The 17,718-nt window shown below is 38.9% G+C and overlaps 1 long non-coding RNA gene across 1 annotated transcript; it reads left to right on the top strand.

Moving 5' to 3' along the window:
• Positions 1 to 267: 267 nt before the first annotated feature.
• On the top strand, positions 268 to 14,730 carry LOC122460683. The gene is made up of 3 exons (XR_006282142.1): positions 268 to 441; positions 2,405 to 2,409; positions 14,719 to 14,730. It is a non-coding gene; the product is annotated as an uncharacterized LOC122460683 (long non-coding RNA).
• Positions 14,731 to 17,718: the final 2,988 nt, after the last annotated feature.

The raw sequence follows: 17,718 nt of genomic DNA on the forward strand, positions 1-17,718 counted from the left end.
CAATAGAGGCTCAACTTAAATGTATACCCCAAATTAAAAAACATAGTAAGAGAACCAAAAAAGTGTCACCATGGCTAAATAACAAAGTAAGAGAAGTGGAAGTTTAATCCTAATGAGGAAAATAGAACATAAGAACATAAGAATGGCCCTACTGGGTCAGACCAAAGGTCCATCTAGTCCAGTATCCCGTCTTCTGACAGTGGCCATTGCCAGGTGCCCCAGAGGGAATGAATAGAACAGGTAATCATCAAGTGATCCATCCCCTGTTGCTCATTCCCAGCTTCTGGCAAACAGAGGCTAGGGATACCATTCCTGCCCATCCTGGCTAATAGCCATTGATGGACCTATCCTTCATGAATTTATCTAGTTCTTTTTTGAACACTGTTATAGTCATGGCCTTAACATCCTCTGGAAAAGTGTTCCACAGGTTGACTTCATTGTGTGAAGAAATACTTCCTTCTGTTTGTTTTAAACCTGCTGCCTATTAATTTCATTTGGTGACCCCTAGTTCTTGTGTTATGAGAAGTAGTAAACAACACTTCCTTATCTACTTTCTCTATACCAGTCATGATTTTATAGACTTCAATCATATCTCCTCTTACCAGTCTCTTTTCCAAGATGAAAAGTCCCTGTCTGATTAATCTCTCCTCATACAGAAGTCATTCCATACCCCTAATAATTTTTGTTGCCCTTTTCTGAACCTTTTCCAATTCCAATATATCTTTTTTGAGATGGAGCAACCACATCTGCCCACAGTATTCAAGATGTGGGCGTACCATGGATTTATATAGAGTAGGTATTGGCAACCTTTGGCATGCGGCCCATCAGGGAAATCCACTGGCAGACTGGGACGGTTTGTTTACCTACAGCGTCCGCAGGTTTGGCTGATCACAGCTCCCACTGGCTGCGGTTTGCCGTTCCAGGCCAATGGGGGCTGCGGGAAGCAGCGTGGGCCGAGGGCCAGCAGATTTTCCTGACAGGCTGCATGCCAAAGGTAGTCGATCCCTGATATAGAGATAATGTGATATTTTCTGTCCTATTATTTATCCCTTTCTTAATTATTCCCAGCATTCTGTTCACAGTTTTGACTGCCGCTGCACATTGAGTGGATGTTTTCAGAGAACCATCAACAATGACTCCAAGATCTCTTTCTTGAGTGGTAAGAGCTAATTTAGACCCCATCATTTTATATGTATAGTTGGGATTATGCCCTCCAATGTGCATTACTTTGCATTTATCAATATTAATTTTCATCTGCCATTTTGTTGCCCAGTCACCCAGTTTTGAGAGATCCTTTTCTAGATCTTTGCAGTCTGCCTGCATCTTAAGAAAGGAGCATAAAATCTGGCAAATGAAGTGTAAAAATATAATTAGGAAGGCCAAAAAATAATTTGAAGAGCAGCTAGCCAAAGACTCAAAAAGTAATAGCAATTTTTTTTAAATACATCAGAAGCAGAAAGCCTACTAAACAACCAGTGGGGGCACTGGACCATCGAGATACTAAAGGAACACTCAAGGATGATAAGGCCATTGCGGAGAAACTCAGTGAATTCTTTGTATCTGTCTTCACGGTTGAGGATGTGAAGGAGATTCCCAAACCTGAGTCATTCTTTTTAGATGACAAATATGAGGAACTGTCCCAGATTGAGGTGTCATTACACGAGGTTTTGGAACAAACTGATAAACTAAGCAGTAATAATTCACCAGGACCAGATGGTATTCACCCAAAAGTTCTGAAGGAACACAAATGTGAAATTGCAGGACTACTAACTGTGGTCTGTAACCTATAATTTAAATCAGCTTCTGTACCAAATGACTGGAGGTTAGCTAATGTGACACCAATTTTTATAAAGGGCTCCATAGGTGACCACAGCAATTAAAGGCTGGTAAGCCTAATTGCAGTATTGGGCAAACTGATTTAAACTATAGTAAAGAAGAAAACTGTCAGACACTGTAGCCTGATTTAGGGAATGTTAATAATATTGATTTAATTTATTAATTTAATTTATTTAATTAATTTTAGTTAATTAATAATACTAATAATTAATTGCTAATATTAATTAGTGTGGGTTTTAGGCTTGCCAATTTGTTTGATTAGAAGATAAAAGTTCTTGTTTCGAATTAGGCTTTACAGAATTTACAGAGGATCCTTGAGGGTGTGACAGGAAACTTACACTGAGACAGATATTGTTATTAAGACTTTTTATTAAAATTAATGAAGTAGTAAGTAAATGGTAAAATAGTTAGAGTTACAAAATTACAATTGAATTGCTCTTATTTAAGAGGTACATATGATAATACAATATTATGTGCTGCAAAACTTTGGTTAATATACTTACATCCTGTTTTGATAACCTGGTGTTGAAAGACACAGGACCTCGCCTCTGGCAGTTTCAGTTTCTAGCAGAGGTGTGCAGTGGAATCTAATATGAAGAGCTGTCAAAGCTTCCTTAGAGTTTACTTATCTAACTTAACTTAAAATTAAAACCTAATAAATAAAACTGAGAATAAAAGTTTGGGGAAACCAAGCTTACCCTAGTTTCCTTGGAACTTAAAGTTTGAAAGGAAAATAAGTACGGCCTATTAATAGTTAATAGCCATCATGGATGGATAGCATTGATAGTTAGTTGAAGATGAAGATGAAGATAGCAAGGTGGGTCACCTCTTTTATAAGGCACAAGTGACGGAAATTTTTCCTCTTATGCCCAAATTTTATTTCTTACCCACAGAAATGTTAGGATACACTTACCCAATAGGGTAGTATGTATATGCATTTTGATGACATGTACGTACGCACATACGTTTCTTGTGGTGTACTTGTTAAGTTTGTGGGTACAACTTTGAAAAACCACCTATGCCATTTTTCATTGTTTATTGGTTTAGGTAAAGGCTCTTACACATAGGCGTGAGTACTTATTTATTTAGGTAACAAGATGAAGGTTAACTTTACTTTTTGGGTAAAAGGTTTTTGTCATAAATATAAAGGGAAAGGTAAACACCTTTAAATCTCTCCTGGCCAGAGGAAAAACCCTTTCACCTGTAAGGGGTTAAGAAGCTAGGAAAACCTCACTGGCACCTGACCAAAATGACCATGAGGAGACAAGATACTTTCAAAGTTGGAGGGGGGAGAAACAAAGGTTCTCTCTGTCTGTGTGTTGCTTTTGCCAGGACCAGAGCAGGAATGCAGGTCAGAACTCCTGTAAAGGGCTAATAAGCAATCTAGTTAGATATTCGTTAGATTCTGTTTTGTTTAAATGGCTGAGAAAATAAGTTGTGCTGAATGGAATGTATATTCCTGGTTTTGTGTCTTTTTGTAACTTAAGATTTTGCCTAGAGGGATTCTCTGTGTTTTGAATCTGATTACCTTGAGAGGTATTTACCATCCTGATTTTACAGAGGTGATTTTTTTTACTTTTTCTTCAATTAAAATTGTTCTTTTAAGAACCTGATTGCTTTTTCATTGTTATTAAGATCCAAGGGTTTGGATCTGTGTTCACCTATGCAAATTGGTGAGGATTTTTATCAAGCCTTCCCCAGGAAAGGAGGTGTAGGGTTTGGGAGGATTTTGGGGGGAAAGACGTTTCCAAGCGGGCTCTTTCCCTGTTATATATTTGGTGGTGGCAGCAATAAAGTGGTGGGGCAAAAGGTAAAATAGTTTGTACCTTGGGGAAGTTTTAAGATAAGCTGGTAAAAATAAGCTTAGGGGGTTTTTCATGCAGGTCCCCACAGCTGTACCCTAGAGTTCAGAGTGGGGAAGGAACCTTGACAGTTTTAATTTAGGCATGCTAACCTTTGCCTTAGTTTAACATACAGGTTTTTGGCCTGTAGGTCTCTTGCATTACAACCAAACTTATTTTAATATGAATTTATAAACCTATTACAATACATTAAATACTTAAACTTATAAGAAAAGATATATTTATGCAAGCAAGCATATTAATTTTTTGGGCTACAACACATAGATAAACATAATTTGTTGGGGAAGAGTCAACATGGTTTTTGTAAAGGGAAATTATGCCTCACCAATCTACTAGAATTCTTTGAGGGGGTCAACAAGCATGTAGACAAGGGGGATCCAGTGGATATAGTGTATTTAGATTTTCAGAAAGCCTTTGACATGGTCCCTCACCAAAGGCTCTTAAGCAAAGTAAGCAGTCATGGGATAAGAGGGAAGGTCCTCTCATGGATCGGTAACCGGTTAAAAGATAGGAAACAAAGGGTAGGAATAAATGGTCAGTTTTCAGAATGGAAAGAGGTAAATAGTAGTGTCCCCCAGGGGTCTGTACTGGGCCCAGTCCTATTCAACATATTCATAAATGATCTGGAAAAGGGGGTAAAGGGTTAAAAAGGTCCTCTCATGGATCGGTAACTGGTTAAAAGATAGGAAACAAAGGGTAGGAATAAATGGTTAGTTTTCCGAATGGAAACTACTCAAGATAATTAAGTCCCAGGCAGACTGCAAAGAGCTACAGAAGGTTCTCTCAAAACTGGGTGAGTGGGCAACAAAATGGAAGATGAAATTCAATGTTGATAAATGCAAAGTAAAGCACATTGGAAAACATAATCGCAACTATACATATAATCATGTTTTACAATTTGGACACATCCTTTAAGAACTGGACTCAGACCACCAACTCAGTCACTTAGCTCACTAAACAACCTTAATTTAGAACTTTTCAGTTCCTACTGACCTGGCTTAAATCTAATCTGAACTAATGAGCAAGAGGTAAAAGGCTCTACGCTAATGATTTAAAATGTGGAAGAGCAGAATAAAGTAAGGATTTTGACTTTTTCAAGTCTCGATATTTCAAAGTAGCTCACATTTCCATAGTATATAGAGCAAATAAAACTAATGGCACTTAAGTTTCCAGCTGGGCATATCCCATCCACCTAAAACTAGAAGAATAACTATTAGAAATTAAAGGGAAAAGTAGTAGATTCTTTTCTACCTTCATCTTGCCTACAATGCTTAAGATAATGCACTCTAATTCTCCATAAAGTTTTCACTTCCATCTCTAACACATACCAGATAGCAACATGTACCTCAGCTTCATCACGTTTTCTTTCTAACACAGAATCTTAACATTGACTCCATATGCTTTAACATCAATTATAGTCATACAGTCCATGCATTTGTGAAGTTATTCTTCTCCACTCATCAAATTAGAATTCAGCAGGTTCTCTTTGGTGCACATATTTTTGTTATAACTAAAATGTTGTAAACTACTTCTGAGACAAACAGTATCTATGTATAATTGATGTTCTAGGAACCAGTATGTGAGGAGAAATAATGTGGCCAAAGGTCAAGTACCAGAGTGTGTTAGATTTCTTATAAAAGAGATACCAAAAATGTGAGAGAATCCAATGAAAAATCAACAAAGGGGTTTGATATTTGAATTTTTTTTGTCTATATGAATTTCATTTTTCATTAAATCATCATGGAATATTCAAATAGTGCTCCAATTGTGTTTTTGTCATTTCAATGAGATTTTTTACAAAATAGAGATTTAAAGTTCCTATTAAATTGAACTCTCACACACCCTTAATTATAAAGTCACACCCTGAGAATACAAAATACTGTATTTGCATAATATAGAGACATACAATGATACAAATTTGGATCCCATTTAAATCAAGGGATTTTTCACTTAGAGGCTTCAATGACTGAGCTTTGGTCCAATGTGTATATTATATACAAGTATTAAATCATTTTGCCCCAATGCCAAAGAATGGACAAGATTGCCCAGTAAAGGATCTTTTCAATCCAAAACAGTACGCAGATAAAATACCCCATAATGAAAAATATTTACATCTAAAATCTGCAAAGAGAATCACAATGCAACTAATTATAACTTTCTCCACAAAAGCTCTGTCAATGTATTGAATGCCTGTCCGGCATCGTCTTCTGCCATTCAATACTTTGTCCCGCAGGCAGCAATGTACCATAATCCTACCATATTGATACCCATCACCCCAGTCCTGGTCTCTCCAAAGCACGGGCCACCAGCTGGACCGGATTGTGAAGATCAACAGGGAGTGAGGAGGAGAGGTCACTATACTTATTTTCCCCTCTGATCCGAGTCAGTATCCAAATGTGAAAGGCTACTGCAGTTGACTTGCTTGTTAACTTTATTTTGTATCTTAATGTTATCATTTTTATTCCTTTCTTGTTCCACCTATCGGGAAGGTGCACAGAGATTTAGTGTTGTGATCTCCATTAACGTTAATGGAGGTCATACAGCTGAACAGTGATTCCAATATACTTATAAATAATAACACACATGCATGAATGAATGTATGGTAGATTAAAGAGAGATTGGCTATATTTTACAGTGTTCACCCAAGGAAGCGTTTTTTGTTTGTCTTTTAAACATGTACTTCATACTACTGAGAAGTACAAAACCTCTATCCTTAGCTCAGGTAAAGTCTGGGTAATACCAGTGCAAACTTAGCAATGCTGACCTGAAACCCTGACTGTAAAGGAACACCTCTTGATTTCAAAGGGGCATTCATCCTTGGTCCATTCTTAATCTCCACTTAGACTGGCAATTGTAAAGGCATTTAGAAGGAACTAGTTTAAGGTCATTCATTCCTCCAAACATCATTATTGTAATCAAAATGGCAGATGACGACCTAGATGCAAAGTTTGGGCTGTCTAGAGAGAAAAGAAATGGATGCATCTTAGAAATGCTATTTAGGAAAGAATAGACAATATTTAGGCAATGCTAAGAGGTGAGGGGACAAGGAGGAGTGGAGGATGATACTCAAGTTATGGACATGAATGGCGGTAAGTAAGAAGGTTTCATAATACCAGATATTTGCATCAGCTTAGTGTGATCCCAGAACCTCTTGATGGTAACTGACAGAGGGAGCATACAAGTTATAGAGATCCCCAAAGACTGGAATTTAGGTTTGAGTTCACCAAAGAGTGTCTTGTAAGGTTGCTGCTGAAAGCTTGTGTCACACTGGTCACCCTAATCTTTGTGAAATGTATGTGAGGATAATATGCAGAAAGATGTGTATACATATATTGGAAATTATGTTCTTCAGGTTTTGTAGTTAAAGGCTGGTCACTCAAAAGTAGCAAGCCTCGAGACAAACTTCTCCAGACAGGAGGTGGGAGACACTTATCTCCCTAGCTAACCATTGTGTATCTTACAATAGCATACTAAACCAAATGCTAATTAAGAGCTTGCAGGGACTTCAAAAGAAAAATTAGCACAAAGAGGTGTACAATGTGGGTGGGGGGGACGACTCTCTTCTTATGTGAAGATCAAAGGTCTGGTATATCTGGGTGTGCAAAAGACACCCTGGCATCCTTTATCAGGGGAGGCAAGCAGGCTTGGTCTCATGAAAGAAGGATCTCAGCCATCCTGGTTGAAAAAACTCTGTGAGAAGGACTTTGGGGTAAGCTGTATCTTATTAGACAAGAGGACATCTTGTGAGCTGGAATTTAGGCTCTAGAATGCACATTATGATTTTGTTTTATATGTAACCCTTTGTTTCCAGTATTTCTATGTGCTCTATCTCTATTTTTGTTAAATAAACTTAGACTTGTTCTCTCCAAACTAAGTGCTTTGAGTTAGGCAAAGCTGTGGTCTAAAGTGTAACTAGTAAGCTGTGGTGTACTGCTCCTTTGGGAACAGCAGGTATGGTAATTTTGTGAGTGTCCAGTGGATAAGGGGATGGACACTTCATGGTTTTGGAGTGTACCTATCACTAACCTGCATGAGGAAGAACAGAGCTTGCAGGGGCTGAGAATGGAGTGCTTGTGTTACCTATGGTAGGAAAATCAGGGAGCTGATCTGTGGCAGGTATAGACAAGGCTTCCTCACACTAGGGGCAGGATAGTGAAGTACCTCACAACCCTCAGTACCCCCAGATAGTGTCACACTTAGTCACCTATTTTAGGTCTAAATTAAAATATGATGTGTGCAAGATCTCCTGCTTACAGTTCCAGAGTCTTAGCATTCCACTTGTTCTGTAGGAGGAAAGGGACTGTTTTCACACACATTCAGTGTTGCTCAGTGATAATCACCCCTACATGTGAGTAGAATTCGAAGTCTGTCTAGATATTTAGTGTGACCATATTGACAAAGGGCCTCTTGTTATACCCTTTACACTCAATCCCTTAGATCAAAACCGTTCTGCCTCACTGTCAATATGCATCACCTTAAATATAGACAGAGATTAAAAAAGATGCATTCAGAAAAACATCAGGAGAAGTTTATTGCTGTAGCCAGCAAGTCATCATCTTTCAGTCTCAATGCACACACAGTCACCCTGCAGGCATGGTGCAGGCAATGCATGTGGGTTGGCGTGAGACTGTAGTTTGAAAGCATATTGGTCATCACGCTTTAAGTTTAAGTCACTAATCGTACCAGTTTTTAATTACTGCCTTATGAGAAGTGGCAGCGTGTTACATTGGTCATTGGATTTAGACCTCGTAGCGCAGCTCTGAGATTTGTTGGGTGAGTTGGGGTTTTATTCTGCTTACGAGGTGTCTCTTAAATCATCAGCGAGATACTTCCTGGCACTGTTCCCTCAGCAATACTAATGATTTATGACAGCTCATCTCAAATTGCCTGGCTCAAACATTTAAATGTCCACCACAATCTACAAATGAACCCATCTGACTGCCATTGGGGATCAGTGGGAGAAGTTTATTAATACACACAAGGACTGGCAGCCCATCAGGGTTAATCTATCACAGCAGCTGGGATAATACACTAATGGCTTCTTCCCTTCTACCTTGTGGGTGGGACAGGAGAAAGGGTAGGCCACAGTGAGCCATCACCAGAGCGTGCTGGCTTGTTGTCTTGCTTTGCTGTACCCTTTCTAACTAAACACCTATAGGTCCTCACTACAGAAGTATCTAAGCACCCCGGGCCCTTAAGACATTCAACTTCCACTGAGTAGATAAGTTCTAAACTTTCACTCATTAAAAATATACCAAATCCTTTGAAAAATAGCCTCTAGGAAGATTAATACTGTGGCACACTGGCTAGCAGTGAGTACCATGTATGCACTTCCCTCTACTGGGTGGAATCACAACCACTCAACTGCGTGTCACAGGCTGCTAACAAGTATTAAGGACACTATTAGCTGAAATGATTGGCGCCTATGCATTTTGGGGTAGGAATAGCTGAGTCCCATCCCTGATATTGCTATGAAGTTATTAGTGGCTGTAGACTGCAGCACAGTGGCAGCCAGGAAGTCCTAGGTGGCTATGGATTTGTTGAAAGATCTTGGAAAAGCTTTTTGGGAGTACTTTTCATGTTTGTAAAGCACTGCTGTATATTGTACAATGCTATTATATATCATTAACTATTAGAAATAACAAATTGGAGTTTATTTATTTTGAATTGTTATTTCCCATTGCAAAGGAGGAACAACTATTACACAAAAAGCTACTGTAAAGAAAGGAAATTTACTTTCATGTAATGATAGGTGTACTAGGCATTGGAGACACCAAACTTTGTTTCCCATTAACTATGTCTGTCATACAAGGCATATTAAGACTAAAAGAACTGCCATATTGGGTCAAACCAATGGTCCATTTAGACTAGTATCCTGTCTTCTGACAGTTGCCAGTACCAGAGCTTCACTGGCAGTGTACAGAGCAGAGCAGAGATTCACCCTGTCTTCCCATTCCAGATTGCAATAGGCTCACCCCGAGCATGGGATTGTATACCTGACCCTCTTAACTAATCCTGGACCTATGCCCCCCATGAATTTATCTTTTTAACATTATATTTTTGTTAATATTTTGCTCCAGGAAATGAATTCCACACATTAATTGTCCATTGTATGAAAAAGTATATCCTCTTGTTTGTATTAAACCTGCTGCCTATTAATTTCACCAAGTGACCTTCATTTTTGTATTGTGGGAAAAGGTAAATACTTCTCCATTCACTTTTTTACACCATTCATGTTTTATAGTCCTCTATCATATTCTCCCTTAATCATCTCTTGTCCCTAATCTTTTTAGTCTTTCCTCGGATGATTGCTGTTCCATATCCTTGATCATCTTTATTGCACTTCTCTAAACCTTTTCTAGTTCCTCTATATCACTATTCAGATGGGCAACCAGAATGGGACACACTATTCAAAGTGTGGGTGGACCATGGATTTATATAGTGGCATTATGATATTTTCTGACTTATTTTCTATCACTTTCCTAATAGTTCCTAACATTCTGTTAGCCTTCTGTGAAGCACGGAGCTGAAGTTAAGAGAACTATCCACAATGGTTCCAAAATCACTTTCTTGAGTGGTAACTGCTAATTTAGAACTCCTCATTATATATGTGTAGTTGGGATTATTTTTCCAATGTTCATCACTTTGCATTGATCAGTATTGAATTTCATCTGCCATTTTGTTGCCAGGTCATGCAGTTTTTTTGAGATCACCCTATAACTCTGTAGTTATGGATTCCCTTTTCCAGAACATTAATGAGTAAGTTGAACAGCTCAGGTCCCAGTACAGGTCCTTGGGAACCCAATTGTTTACTTCCTCCATTGTGAAAACTGACCTTTTATTCACTGATTCATCAGACATGTATGTCTGAGCCACTTTCTGTGTTTGCCCTTGTTGGGGAAGTTGTGCTCTCTTGCCTTACCACAAATGTGAATCTCATTACCAGTCAGTCAAAGCACTTCCTGAAATAGTTCTATGTCTCTTTGAGACATCAGTGATCTTCTCTTAATTATTGCCGTTAACTAGTTTAACTGACAGTACATTATTGAATGTGCATTAATGTTATCAACTTCTATTATTATAACACCAGCCTGAACTCACATTACATTAACACTCAAAGTCATTTCATCTGGAGATGCCCCTTAGGTGATATTTGCTAGTTACTGGCCACCAATTATTGGCAGATAAAGTATTTTTTATTTAATTTAAAATGAATTTAGTTCTGGTTAAAGGTGCTAGATCTATAACCTATTGTATTAGCTATGGCATTCCTGCTTACTTGCAGTAGAGCTAGAGAATGGGTAATGGCAACACAAGCTTCCTCTACGTTGTCCCAGCACAATGCCTCCCCACTATTCTGGTGGGTTCACTTACAAAGGATAAGAGTGTAAAGGAATTGTTAAAACTTTTAAACTGAGGGAAGTATTTATGTTGCAGTTGCATTGTTTTATGATATTGTGATTTAATGTGAAGAAATTGTGTAGCATGCTGTTTTGACTCATAGGTGGAGCCAACAATAGAATGATGTGTTTTTATTTTAGGAATCAGAGGGGTAGCTGTGTTAGTCTGTATCCACAAAAACAACAAGGAGTCCGGTGGCACCTTAAAGACTAACAGATTGATTTGGGCATAAGCTTTAGTGGGTAAAAAAAACCCACTTCTTCAGATGCAACAGTTGTTATTTTAGGAAGCAGGACTTTGTTCTCCTATAAACAAGGTCTGCAAGAGTGGAAGAGGAAGTGTTAGAAAGAGTCAGAACAGCTGCCAATTTCCCAGGAAAGTAGGAGAGAAGCAGAGAGGCTAGTTGTCCACACAAGTCAGAAACAAGGAAGCAAGGCTACTGTGGTGATTGCTGGATACCAAACTAATTTTACGTCGCTGGGGATGTGAAGAAGACAAAGGGCCTTTCCTTGGGATAAAAATCCTCCTGATAGTTTCAAGAGACAGAAGGAAGATTAGGACTGACAAAGCCAAGCTGAATTCCTGAAAGCAGAAGGAAACACACAAAACCAGGATTGCTGGAAAAATTTGTATAGTGATGATAGAAAAGTTTGTTATTACTATTTCAAGCCATGTGCTGGAAGCATCCCCAGCAGCCTTAGTTCCAGCACCAGTGCACAAAATCCCTTGATCTAGTTATAGAACGAAGAGGAGAAACAGGGCAGCAGGTGCAAGCTGTGTTAGTCTTACCTCCAGCATTCTCCAGACTCAAATACAGGCACCTTGATCATATTGAAATCAACAGCACTTAGTCAATTTACACTGTTGCCCCTTCTTCCAACATTCCATTCTGATTCCAGTGTTACCACTCTGCCATGCGGTAGCAGGTGACTGGAGTTGTGCAGGAGAAGAAATCAGTGGCAGGGAATCTGGATATATCTTAAGTGTCACGTGCCTTATTTTTTGCATATACACCAATTCTGGGATGAGATGGGCAAGCAGCAGGCAGGCAATTCCTTCTTCCAGAAATGTCAGTGCAATACCAATGCCTGGCACCCAGGGAGTAACTCTGCCTCAAGTTTATTCAGAGCCCAAGGCAGAGAGCAAAGTCCTGTGCTGCTCACACAGTTCCCTTTCTCCCCAAGCTGCCTCCAACAAAAACCTAGCATAACCTAAAATGAACAATACTGCATGCCTTCTATGTCAAAACTTGTCCACACACTAAGCAGCACTTGAAAGACTATTCGTAATAGTGCCAACTGGTGAGGTCTGCCATAACACCATCAAATGAGAATCTGGCCTATTAGGTGTTGGTGTTCTCCAGGACTTTACATAGAATGAATAATACATTTCAATGCTTTACCCTAATAACTAAGGGATAAAATCAACTAGCTAGATTATATGCTCTATAGAAAAAACATATTAAAGTTTTGTTGCTGATCCTCAGCTGGTTTATTCTGTTCACACACACCCCGATTATTTATATATCTGTTTTATTTATGTTATGCACTGAAGGGGAACCAGCATACATACATCTATGCAATCATCTCTCCTGACTCCCAGCTGTGGTTTGCTCAGCAGATGCCACACAAAAATTGCTACTGCTTCATCCACAGGGCGGCTCAGGACAGCTGAAACCTCTTCCCCTCCTTAAAGGCACAATATTCAGCTTCCGACAAAACAATCATTTCACCTGTTCTGCTAAAGCCATTGTCTCCCTGGGTGAAAGCACCAGGGTATTTGAGGTTGACTCTTTAGCTACTCTGCAAATTATCAGTGCCGCCCTTGTTGACCTAATTGTTGCCATGCTGCCCTGATCTTTCCTAGCTCCTGTGCCCAACTGGCTTTTATTGCTCCCACTCTGGTACGGGGCGTCCACATGTTTTCATTTGTCCAGTGACACAGAATAATCATACAGAAAGTATCATGTTGCCAGAACACTGCAATATTTTTGCCCACAAATCATGGATCAGTGCCACAAGCCCAAAAATAAAATTGGGACACTTTAATGGCTTGCAGGAAGCACAACTCATCCATTAAAATGTGACTGTTCCTTAGGTTACACCTGGCCAATGTACACTTGAATCACAGGGCCACAAGCTTACTCATACTATGGAGGTAGAGGAAAAAGAGACCTAATTCCCAGAAACTTGAGAAATATGGGGTCTCCTTCAGAGAATGAGGCCATGATCAGCCGCCCTTGTCCCAATCCTTCAAGGATCAAGTTACCATATGGAAGTGAAAACCAGGACACTCCTGTATCCAATGTGTACCTAATTCCAGAGCCTGGATACTTCTATTCATGGTTACTGATCAGTTTTGACACAGGTACCGCTCCAGGCAGAGAAAATTCTATTTCATGTATCAATACTGAAAGTGCAAAAATACTCCATTCAATTCCCTGGTAAAGCCAGTATCATAGAAAAGCTTGAATAATATATGAGCCTTTAATTCATGGCCCCCTCACTCTTCCAATTCTTTCTCTGACTTGCTCTTGTTTTCTTATAGTATTTTGACTCAGAATGGATTATTCATAAGGGATCTTCAAGCAACGCAACTTCCTTGAGAATTTAAATACAGCCCTCTAGCTTAATTAGCCTTCCCCAGAGTTGATAAATGCCATTTTATCATGTTGTGAAGGAGGTTTATGAGCACCCTGATAACTGACATTTAGGCATAAATTCTCAGATTGTGGCAGTATGTGTATCATTTCCTAGGCTCCAGTAATATAACTCACTTCACAGTCTCCTCAGGAAAGTTTGTGAGAGGAACGGTGGCTTTGCGCCTTTCAAACACGCAAGATACACAGCTAATGATTGTGAGATTTAATATGGTGTTATAGCTTCTCTGGGAACCTAAATACAGACAATCCTTAACTGATAGAGCATCTTTAATACTGGGGTCTTGCTTGAGATAGGACCAGAGCAAGGGAGAGTGATTTTAGAAGCAGGGGGCAAATGAATAATTCAGCAAACACACATAGACAGCTGAGTAAGCAGTGGAATAGCTATCTTTCTTGTTCTTAGCATTAGGATGGAATGAACAGGGGACATGGCACAGGTATGTAAAGTAATGAACAGTAACAAAGGCAATAAATATATTTAAAATGGAATATAAATGAAAATATTTCTGCACAATCCACGGAACTTGTGAAATTCTTGGCTAAAATAATTGATGAGACAAAGAGTTTAGCAGGATTACAAAAATGTAGATTGGATTTGTATAACGGAAAGATAGAGATGCAAGTGAGGCTAACTTTATATTTAAATTGTTATGTGTAAGGAACTAACTATGGGTTTCTAGCTTATATATAAAAACATAATTATGTGAAAAAAACACAGAACTAACAAGATGTTCATCACCCTGATCACTTGGCTTGATTCACTTAGCCCATTCATCATCGGTTCTTTCATTTTATTTTATTAAAATCTATTTAGTTTGCATCTCTTTGAGACAATGACCCTATCTGTCTAAATATCTGGATAGTACCTAGCACATTTTGGTCACTATTGTTTAGTGTTGTCTAAATAATTGATATGTACTCTTTTATATGATGAAGAGGACTTATATATATATATAGAGAGAGAGAGAATTATCTTATTGTTAAGGCACTGGCTGGAAATCAGATGATCTGGTTTTGTGTCCCAGCTCTTCCATAGACTTCTGTGTGACAAGGGCAAATTGCTTAAAATCTCTATGCCTCAGTTCCCCCTTCATATAATGAATCACACTTCCTTACCTGTTCTGGCTAGTTAGAGTATAAATTCTTCAGGGCAGGAACCGTATTCTGCAGTATCTTTGTATAATGCCTATCAAAATGCGGAGCCACTCTCAAATGGAGCCTCTAGTCACCACCATAATACAAATAAATAAATATGAATAAGAACATCCATACTTGTATTAGACTGGATAAGAATGTATACACCCTCAAGAAAAAAGCTAAGAATCAACCACTTGGGGCAAGTTATTTCAACTGTGTCTCTGAAACATCTGGGACTGGCCATTGTTGGAAATGGGATGAGCCACAGTTTTATAGTACAGCAATTTTTATGTTAGTATTCATACAAATCCACACACATTTGTTGTCAGGGTTTTGTTAATTCCTTACCTGGTAACGTTATGCAACTTGTGAGGATTCCATGCTGGTTTACACACATTCCCATACTGTTTCTTAGCAGACTTCTCTGTTAGGAAATATTTCAGCCTATATTTTCTATAACTCAGTTTCACCTCATCACTCCTGCCTATACACAATTGGATCAGTCTAAACAATTCTCCTCCCTGGGTATTTACTCCTTCAAAATCCTAATAGGTTGTTAGATGGAACTTCAGGAAAAGAAAGCATTACTAATCCCTCTGGAGGTGAAATAATATCTGGGGGATGTTACTGGTACCAAAATCCTTTAATAAATGTGTTATTTTTACTTTTCTGAGGAATATTTTATGAACATCAAATATTCATAGAGAACAGATAATATTTAAATGACATCTTTAAATGATAAAAAATGTGCAACTCTGGTGGGGATTAATACATTAAGGCCTGCAATACATTTTCATTAGTCACTATCTGTCTCTGAGATGATATTAAAAAAAAGGCTTCTGAGTAATTTCTGTGCACTATTAATAAGGGAGCACAAGCTGAGCCTTTGTCATCAGAAAGGTTAAATTAGGGTTCAGGTGGATATTTTATACCATGATCGATAAATATGTAGAGATTAAAGAGGCAAGTTTAGGCACGCTTAATTCAATGCACTGGTCAGTGGGTATATTTTTCCAAGACTATGTTCCAATGCAGTAGCACTTTTCCCACAATAGTCCACAGTGAGATAGACATGGCAGCCATGCCACTTTGTACAGTGATAGCTTATCCCACAAGTCAAATAGTGTTGGCCTTGGTCAGCATTTGGAAACAAGTCTTGATGAGTGATATCGGTGGTGTAGTATATGCTGCTTCTTAATAGTATTTGACTTGTGCCTCAGGTTGATAATAGGGTGGCACTGTGATACTGGAGATGCTATCTTGACCAATTGTGCTCATGGCCTTTTGTACAAGAGAAGTAGTGTTAGCTCCTGTATCTTGGAAAGCTCCAGTTTTGCCTCCCTAAATTACATTTTGCCTCCCTAAATTCCCCTGCAGCTTCAATTGGATATTGGAGTTCTTCACTTCCTGATTTAAGCATCTGAAGAGTGCTGCTGCATGCAGTAAGGTGGATGAGGCAGTCCAGAAATTGTAAGATGTAGTGAAGAAGGGTGCTAGTCCATGTATTTATACTGTAAAACCCTCACTAAATTGCATTAATGATTGAAAGACCCAGTGTAAATTACTCTGTGCTGTGAATTAGCTAGTAACTGAACTGCACAATAAAAAAGCAAGATTTAGACATCATAAAATACACTTTGTTTATGCTGACAATACATATGTATTAGTAAACTTACTCTGAGATATTTGGCAAAACTAATGAAATCTTAGTAATAGGAGATCTCACTAGAGAATTGCCTCTGTTATTAAATCCTTGCTAAGAGGTGGGAAGAAAGATAACTTCATAGACTAGTGAACTATCATATAAAGAAATGTAACTAGCCTAGAAGAACAAAATGTTTTCTAAGTGCACCCCTTGACCCCAATTCAGAAGTTCGCATAGTCATAGTCTCACTCTCTCTCTCTTTCCCTCTCTCTCTCTTTTGTAAACCTAACACAAACAGGAAGCTCTGTTTTAAAGGCACTAAGACCCGCATTCTTCCCAGGCTTCTTCCTGACAAGCCAGTGCTCTCAATCACTCAGCTCCTTCCCTATATATTTATAAGTAAAGTATGGAAGTTTTTACCAGCTCATTACTTCTGGGGAGGGGAGGACTTATGCCTTCTTTATCTGCTTAGCTCTGGAGGATTGAAGCTGTATAGCTAGTTCTTTTGTGATCATCCCATAAAGCTGCTAGCCTCTCTTTTTTTGCTGACTGTCAGAGTACAGCAAAGAAATCAGCGGGCTAACCCAAAGCAATTAACCCCTTCATCGTACAGTGAGCCAAGATTTCATACAACACTGAGGGAGGCAGTCACTGAGAAATCAGTGGCTGACAGCTGCACTAAAAGGCTGAGTGTGTTTCTATGGAAGTGATTGGAAAGGCTTCCAATGACAAAACGATTGAGCCATAAGAGAGCACTTAAGTTAGCTTTTTTGTTTCCTTAAGTGTCAGACACAGAGAGGGAAGAGACCAGAGCAAGGTCTTAGCCCTCTTCATGAACACTCATAAATTATTTTTTTCTATACTGCTAGAGGAAAAACAGAGCTCCTAAAAGGCCTTGCTAAGTGTTTGTTTTCTATGAACTTCCTAGTGAAAAGAAGACAGGAACGCACATGGGCTAAGTCCCAACAGAGCACTTTTAAACATACTATACTTTCCCCAGGCACTGGGAAGAAAGGTACATTTCCTGCTTCACCAACAGGTTCCAGTACTTTATCCAGGGTAATGTGAGGAACTAAAATGACCTTGGAAAGTGTGTATGCTGTTTTTTGTTTTAATGGGGAGGAGGGGGGGAGGAGAGATGCTGATTACAGCAAAAGGTCACAATGGTGCTGATG

This window comes from Dermochelys coriacea, chromosome 6 (assembly GCF_009764565.3).
Source record: "Dermochelys coriacea isolate rDerCor1 chromosome 6, rDerCor1.pri.v4, whole genome shotgun sequence".
NCBI classification, from domain to species: domain Eukaryota; kingdom Metazoa; phylum Chordata; order Testudines; family Dermochelyidae; genus Dermochelys; species Dermochelys coriacea.